The 9,494-nt window shown below is 29.7% G+C and overlaps 1 pseudogene; it reads right to left on the reverse strand.

The window, feature by feature from the left end:
• LOC107663128 (thyroid peroxidase-like) overlaps positions 1 to 9,494 on the reverse strand; it is a 39,008-nt pseudogene that overhangs the window by 6,298 nt on the left and 23,216 nt on the right.

Consider the following 9,494-nt stretch of genomic DNA (forward strand, 5'->3'; position numbering starts at 1 on the left):
ATAACTGTTTAATAATAGTTTAATAATGTACCTGGTAGGCCGTGATCTCGTCCGCGCTGCAGGTTCAGAGCAGCCAGATCCAGAGTCTCTGGGATGTTGAGAACCAGCAGTCTTTGGGTCAGGTCTTCTGTCATGAGATGCTCCTGGTTCTGCAGGGCAGCCGGTCGATCCAGAAGACCCCGCAGGACCGGATCCAGCCCGCCTGAGGAGCACAAAACAAGCTCTCACACATCAACCAGCCCACAAACACAAAGCTACTCACTTCATTTCCCTAGTAAACAGGAACTCCAATGTTTTCTATCAGTACAATGTCCTCTAGATGTGCAACTGATCTGAACTTCTACCTATAAATCATTCAGTTACCAGCCAAATGAGAGACATTATTCAGTGCTTCATTAATGAGTCTGCCAGTAGCTGCAGTAATAATTTAATATTGACATGTTCAATATTTCTGTCCCTTGCCTGGACATGTCAGCATCAATCAGCTGTATAATGAAGTCAGCCTGCCCTCAAACGCTTTCTTATCAACACAGATGCATTTCAATATTTTGCATAAGAAGAGCATCTGGCAGAAGAAATGTCTACATCACACAAGAGTTTTTACCAAAACTTAAGTTGTTTATTGGTCAAGTCAAATTTATTTATATCACAATAAAAATGGTTTCATACCAGCTGTACAGAAAATTATAATGTTCATTTTTTAAATATCTTAGTATCTTCGTGCCATAGTCATACTTATGTAATGTATGTAATATAGTTTACATTTTGCAACAATGCAGGCAATCAAGCATTTGAGATTTACTATATAGTATCTCGCTATATATATATATATATAAACATTATTTTACTATTATTTATATACTATTGTTTTAATTAATATTTTCAATTAACTTTTATTTTTAGTTTACATTTTTTACTTTAATTTTACTAGAAATTTTGTCATTTTTATTAGTTTTTATATTTAGCTTCATTTATTTTTATTTCAGTTTTAGTTTGAGTAAGTTTAGTACTTAAACTTATTTCAGTTAATTATTAAGGCAAGTTTAAGTTCATGTTTTTCATTTAATATTTATATTTTGTTTCATGTTAACAACAACGTTTGCAGGTATGTTTTATTTTATTTATTTTATTATCATAACATGACTTGGAGATTAATTTTAAGGAAAGAAAGAATAAAAAAGCAAAAAAAAAGATTTATTTTATTTTTATGTTTTGTTTAAGTTTTTTTGTTTGTTTGTTTATCATTTAATATTTAATATATATAGTTTTTATTAGTTTATATTTTTAGTACATCAAGCTAATTTAAATGAAAATGAGAAATACTGCCTTGGAAACTAGCTAAAATAAAATGAATATTTCAAGTAACACAATCATATATACTATACAGCAAATCTAAACTGCCTGATTTTTTAAAATATGTTATAGATTATATATTATATTATACTGTTTTTATAATTATTGCACTTTTTAGCACTTCCCATTAAGATCTTGTTACTGAATTTGGTTATGAAATTCTACACTGCATATATATATATATATGTATATATACAGTGGGTACGGAAAGTATTCAGACCCCCTTAAATTTTTATACGTTTCTACTTAGTCTCTTTGTCTTGTTTTCCAGTTAAAATATCAAAAAATTCTTCAAACAAGGTGAATTTACTTGAGAAGCAGCACTGCGTTACTTCTTACTGCACTGGCAGATTTTATATTTTAATACTATAAATAAGTTAAAAACAAGTAAACAAATCTGTCAGTGCATTAAGACAAAATACACTCATAACTACTTTAAATTAGATACAATCTATATTTTTTATAATATGTATATATAATACTTTTATACTTTAAAAGCAAGAAAAAAAAATGAAGGGTAGGATCTTTTGCCGTGTAAATGGACAGTTCTTGATGCGGATAAACTGGAGAGTGGATCATACTATAGAGTGATAATCAAAAGTCTGGCTGAACTAGATTGGCATGAATCTGTGATGGTGTCTGGTGTGATGTTGAGTCTCCAGGGGCTGAAGAAGGTCTTCTGGAGGTTCAGAGAGGAGAAGCGCTGGTGTTCCTGGAAGCTCTCGTTGAGTCGTGGCGAACACGTTTGACACCGACGGGTTCACAGAGTCGTCATAACCCGCGTACGGCCCGAGATACTCGTCAAACGCTTCCCGTCCCATGATCTTAGGAATGTAGTCCCTCGTGGTTATGATCTGCAAGAACAACAATATAAAGAGCGAATCAGCATCTGCTTTACAAAACCTGGTGAGCTGCCTTGTAGTCATGTGAAAATAAACAATATTCACTCAGACATTACTAGTAATAAGTAACACAGTGAATTAAACATGACATTTTGAAGTAGAAAGACTAAAATCATATTTTCTTGCAAGACATACTCCGGTATGACACAATACTCTAAAAAACATACATAAATACAGAGCACACGCAAATATTGGCTAAAATAGTTTAATCAGACTGAACTATGTTTTATTGATTTTTTTTTTATTGTGAATAACATGAATGTGTATTTATGATCAACATTGCTCTTGCTTTTTCTGACATTTTGGCAGTGTTATTTTAGCAATATTTATATACTACTATAGTATTTACATAGTATAGTATATAATATTTTTAATATTCATATTTTGAATTAGCTTTTATGTTCCTGTTTTCATTTATTTCTATTATAATATTTAATAACATTTTAATATTAGCTTTTATTTTTATATTTAAATTTTAGTTTTAGTAATTTTATTCGTTTTTGTTTTTTTAAGTTTTTCTATTTAGCAGATTTCAGTTGATCAGTTTTAGTTTTTAACTAAGTAATTTAACATGCTTATTTCATTTAGTTGGCATTTCATTTAATATTTATATTTGATTTTATGTCATTTCTGTTTCGATGAACAAAAACTATTTTTAAGTATGTTTTATTTATTTTATTGCATCATAACATAACATACAGTATATACCCTTATTTGGTGATGAATTTTACACAGGCTAAGTAACCAGAATAAAAAGAATAAAAAAGCAAAGGAAACACCCTTTAATTTAGGCATGTTTTTATTTTTAATATTTAGGGTTAGGGTTATAATATTACATCATATTTATATAAATTAAATATTTATATTTTATTTTGTCATCGTTATTTCTAACAAATATTTTAGGTATGTTTATTTTCTTCATATATTTTATTCCATCATAACATAACATACGTGTAACATTATTTGTTGATGAATTTTACACAAGAAAGAAAGAATGGAAAAAAAAAACAACTTGTAATTTATTTCAGTTTTAGTACTTAAACTTCAGTTAGCTGCCAAGCCATCATTTAATATTTATATTTTATGTCATTTCAATGATCTCTTTTTAGGTATTTTATTATAGTTATATTTTGTTGCATCACAACACAACATAACATGACTTACTGTACATATAATCTTATTTGGTGATTTATTTTACACAGGTTAAGGAAAGAAAGAATAAAAAAAGTGGGGAAAGGGAGAAAAAAGATTTGTAATGTTAGTTTTCGTCACAACTGCATTGTGGATGATTGCTTTTTCAATGGTTGCAATGCTTTCTGGGATCACCTTTTTTGCATGCTGCCTACGAGGTGTGCTGTGATGCTGAAAGATGCCGTCTAGATACAGCAGGCAGCTCACTAGGTTTTGCATGAACAATTGAGCATCTTTACATCACTGCATCAAAGAGACATTTGCAAGGCAAAATGACAAAATGCTAAATCTGAACACACTTCTATCTGCCCCAGAGCGCAAAATCCAGAGCGCTGCATAATGACAGCATGATTCTGAAATCTCTAGATGCAACTCTGAGAAAAGCACAATTCATCTGCTCACTAATGTGAACGACACTCGTCTATCTGGGATTCTGTCGATTCTGTGTGAGACGGTGGTTTGGGACGTCTTGTGCCTGGAGATAAGATGAGATTGTACAACTCTTTCTCGCTGTGATACACCTCAAACATTCATCCCGTCTCATCGCCGTTTATGAAAATAGTCCAGCATATTACCTTGAGAGAGGTGCGGCATCCTACACAGAGATGTTATGGACGGGTTGATTCATTTGGCACAGGTTAAGGAAAGAATGAATAAAAAGCTATTTTTAAAAAAGCATTAATTTATTTTTATTTCAGTTTGAGTTTGAGTCATTTTAGTACTTAATCTTAAACTTATTTCTGTTTTTCAATTAATATCTATATTTTATGTAACTTTTATTCCAAATAACTTTTTTAACAATTAATTTATTTTATTGACTCATGACATAATTTATATATACTTTTATTTAGTGATGAATTTCACACAGGTTAAGAACATTTAAAAAAGCAAAAATTATTTCAGTTTTAGTTTTAGTAACTGTACTACTCCAGCCTAAACTTATTTCAGTTTTTCATTTAATATTTATATTTCATGTCATCTTTATTTCATTTCAATTAACAAAAACAATTTTTTTATTGCATCCTAACAATAATAACATGACATATATGACCTTATTTAGTAATTAATTGTATACAAGTAAAGGAAAGAGAAACAAACTAAATAAACAACAACAACAACAAAAACCTTGAATTTATTTTCATTTCAGGTTATGTTTTAGTAATTTTAGTACTTCAGCTTTAACGTATTTCAGTTAGTTGCCAAGCCAACATTTAGACTTTTTTATGTTTATATTTTCAGCTTTATTGCAAGTATCGAACATGCTTTTTTTTTTTTTTAGGAAAGATTTATTTGTATTCATTTATTAATTTTATACAGGTAAAGGAAAGAGAAAAAAAACTACATAAACAACAACAAAAAAAAACCTTGAATTTATTTTCATTTCAGTTTATGTTTTAGTAATTTTAGTACTTCAGCTTTAACGTATTTCAGTTAGTTGCTAAGCCAACTTTTTAAAAAGTTTTTTATTTTTTATTTAATATTTATTTTATTTGTCAGCTTTATTTCAATGAACAAATACACATTTCTAGCTATGTTTTATTTTATTTTATTTTATTTCATTTATTATATTGCATCATAACATAATATGACTTAAATACTACGTTATTTTGTGATGAATTTGACACAGATTGAGGAAAGAAAGAATACAATAACAACAACACAAAAGTTTTCATTTATTTTTATTTCAGTTTTAGTTTGAATAATTTTAATACTTAAACTTATTTCAGTTAGTTGCCAAGCCAACATTTAGACTTTTTTGTTTTTATTTTCAGATTTATTGCAAGTATCGAACATGTTTTTTTTTTTTTTTTAGGAAAGTTTTATTTTTATTTATTTTAATTGCAGTATCTCACACAAAACTGTAGATTCTGTGTGAGACGGTGGTTTGGGACGTCCTGTGCCTGCAGATAAGAAGAGATTGTACGGCTCTTTCTCGCTGTGATACGCCTCAAGAATTCATCCCGTCTTATCGCGGTTTATGAAAATAGTCCAGCGTTTCACGTCGAGAAGTGCGGCGTCCCACACAGAGATGTTTCAGAAGTGTGTCTGACTGACGGAGGGGACGTATAAATCAAACCCGCTGTCCGTAAAACAGCAGCACTGGAAACTGTGTGAAGTCGGCCCCTGCGGGACGTTCTTAAAACACTGCGCTCTGTTTGAAGTGTGCCATTTCCACGGCTTCTGTACTGCTTCAGAGTCCCTTTAATTCACAGCATTCAGCCTCAGAGACGCCTGTGCGAGCCATCAAATGTGTCTTTGATTCGGAGAGGACCAGGGCTTTACTTCCACGCCTCGAGGCCTTTAATCCCTCAATCTCTTCTCTGCCCAGTGCGGCGCATCTGCTTTTCTGTCTGTTTGACACAGAAAGGATCTGATTCTGCCGCCACATTCATCAGGTTCATAATTTAAGTGCATTCAAAAACTCATTCAAAATACCGTCCTGCATCATATTTGCTGAATGAAATCCAAGTTTCTTACAAATTTTTGGGCGCTGATTCCAAAAACAGTGCCTATTTTACTCGAGCATGTCACACTTTCTTATAAAATATGTGCATTTGTAGCATTTATGCTTTTAAAAACATAAATAATAATAATAAAAAATAAAAAAATAATAAAAATAATAAATAAACAAGTAAATAATGTTAATTCATTTTTATTTGTTTTAGCTGTAGCAATTTTAGTGCTTAAGCTTGAACTTATGTTAGTTATTTTGCAAGCCAAAATTTTACATTTTTCTTAAAGTGTTTATGTTTTTCATTTAATATTTGTATTTTTTTTATGTCAGCTTTATTTTTATTAACAAATATCCTTTTTAAGTATGTTTTATTTATTTTATTGCATCACAACATAACATGACTTACATAATTTGGTGATGAAATTTAAGGAAAGAAAGAATAAAAGAAAAAACTGAACAAAAAGTTTTAGTAATTTTAGTCATTCAACTTATTTCAGTTATACTTTAAAATTTTTTTTTATATATATATATAATAAAATAAAAAATAAATAAAATATGAAAAAATCTAGTTGGCAAGGCAACGTTTCTCATTTTTATTTAGTTTAACTTGATGTACCAAAACTGAAATAAAAAAAAAAAATAGTAAAAACAATATAAAAACACAACAATAAGATTCTTTCTTATTTTGTAAAAACAACTGATCATGAAAGTTTTTATTGATAGAAAATATACTTTAACAAAATTCAAATATGAAATTAGTTGCCAAGGCAATATTTCTTATTTTAATTTAGTTAACCTGATGTACTAAAATAACTAAAAATGAAATAAAAATCAATAAAAACTAAAACAAATCCCATTAAAACCGAGGAATAAAAATGTTTTAAATCAAAAAATAAACAATTTTCTTTTGTGAAAAAAAGACTGTAAGTGATGAAAGTTTTTATTAATATAAGTTTTAACGAAAATAAAATATTAAAAAAAACTATAAATAAGAATGAAATTAAAAGGAATGCTAAACTATATAAAGACCTAAAAAAAAAAATCTTCATTTTTATTTTATGAAAAAAAAAGTAACAAGACAACATTTCTCATTTAGTTTAACGTGATGTACTAAAATAACTAAAACTATACTAAAATAACTATAACTAAAATAAAAAACACAACAAAACAAGTAAAACTTTAAAATTAAAAAAGAAAATATTTAGTAAAAATAAAAACAAATTTAAAACATGAATACAAACTATATCTCAGTAACACTGAATTAGAAACTGCACCGGTTCCTCCTGCATGGATCTGTGGTTTAACCAGCCGTCAGACAAACTTCTGCCACACACTGCAGCACAAACGCCTGAAGCACAGTGTTTCTGAAACGGCAGATAAGCTTTAATTGAACGCTTTCAGAAAAGAGAAAAGCTCAGTGTGAGCAGCGCCGCCGAGGGACTAACCGCTTTAACTAGTCTATCACTAACCGGGTATATAAACAATTAACACGCTCGGATCTGACCACTGAGACTATGAGACGGACGATCCGCTTTATAAAGGACATTATCATTCTGTGCAGCCTGAACGCTTGCTGCCTCAAGCACAGTTAAACACATTTATTGCATGTTTAAAGATGCAGTTTTTTGGTTGTTAAAATACTATTTCTGACCCAAAAGTGTCAGTGATGCATCAAAAACTGTGATGCACACACAGATAATGCAGGAATAAACAGCACTATAACTAGATGAGTAACATTTGATGAATAACTTTGATGTTGGCTTTTTAAAATACGATTTACTCAGTCATAAAATGATTTAGCACATTGCTAGCATGTTTCTAACACGATGTTTTAGCATGTTGCTATCATGTTAATAGCATGATGTAACATTGCTGGCACGATTTAACATGTTGCTAGTATGATTTAGCATGTTTCTAACATGTTGCTGGCATGATTTACACACTGCTAACATGATTTAGCACGTTCTAGCATGATTTAACACATTACTAACATAATTTAGCACATCAATAGCATGTTTCTAAGATGCTTTAGCGTGTTGTCCTAGTAGACAACTATGGTAGTCGTTAAGCTTTGCTAGTGACAGACAATACTCATGTAGTAGTACAAAAGTTTTGACTCCCTCAATTAAAAGTCAATGGGATTTTGGGAGTCAGACCGGTCTGTTAGCTTCAAAACTGTAGGAGGAGATACTGTTAAAAATGCTGTGTCAGAAGAAGAAGCCAGGTAAACAGTAGATCAGTACACTGGCTCTGTCAGTGAAAACACACGGTCAGATCTGACAGTACTGTATGTGACAGAACTGATGGGTTTTTCTTCTGCTCTTGTGATTTTTGGTCAGCAGAGACGATGAGACCCTCGACTGCGGACATTCAGAATCAGTCATTGCTCATCAGAGGTCACGTTTGTCAGGCAGAAGTCATTTATGGAATATGTTTTGCATACATTTTCCTGTGAAGGCAAAGTTTCATTGCCAAAGAAATTATTTTTGTTAAAAAAATAGTTACTACGTTTCATATGTTTTGATAATAGAATTTGAGATTTTTATTTTTTTTCCTGTAAATTCCAACCAAAAAGACAAACTAAGATTTTGTATTTTTGTATACTATGGTTTACAGTCTGAAAATGTTTTTGTGTTTTTGAAAGGTCTCTTATTCTCACCAAGGCTGCATTTATTTGATCAGAAATACAATAAAAACAGCAAAACTGTGAAATATTATTACAATTTAAAATCACTGTTTTCTATGTGAATATCTGTTAAACTGTCATTTATTTCTGTGATGCGCAGCTGTATTTTCAGCATCACTACTCCAGTCTTCAGTGTCACATGATCTTCAGAAATCATTCTAATATGCTGATTTGCTGCTCAAGAAACATTTCTGATTATTATCAATGTTGAAAACAATTGTGCTGCACAATATTTCTGTGGAAACTGTGATACATTTTATTTTTCAGGATTCTTTGTGAACACAAAGTTCAAAAGAACAGCATTTATTAAAATAAATCTTTTGTAACATTATAAATGTTGAATACAATATGGAATAAAATTATTAATTTATTATATTTGCATATTTACATGAAAATAATTTATAAAATATGTTTATAATATAATAAATAATATGTATAAAATAACCATAATAAATTAATATAATACATATATTATAATAATTATTATATTAATTTCTTGAGTAACTTTTGATCAGTAGTGTATATTGCACTGTACTGAAGGATGCTAGTATACCATGCTATTTACATGACAGTCCAAAAATACATTAGTATTACCATTGTGCATTTACCATATTCACAAAAACACATAGTATATGATATCATATCAAAACAACAACAACAAGGCTATTGTACATGTCCAAAAACTATGATAATACCATAGTATATATACTGCACATCTATTTGTTTTTACTGATGAATAGAAAGTTCAAAAGAACAGCATTTATTTAAATTATTATATATAATATTATATAATACATTCAATTTTGTATAACACATTCAATATTTAATAAGTATAATAAATTATTATAAGAAATATACATTGTAATATATGACATCACATATCATAAATTATAATACCATATTTATA

This window comes from Sinocyclocheilus anshuiensis, unplaced genomic scaffold (assembly GCF_001515605.1).
Source record: "Sinocyclocheilus anshuiensis isolate Anshui unplaced genomic scaffold, SAMN03320099.WGS_v1.1 scaffold767, whole genome shotgun sequence".
In the NCBI taxonomy this organism is placed as follows: domain Eukaryota; kingdom Metazoa; phylum Chordata; class Actinopteri; order Cypriniformes; family Cyprinidae; genus Sinocyclocheilus; species Sinocyclocheilus anshuiensis.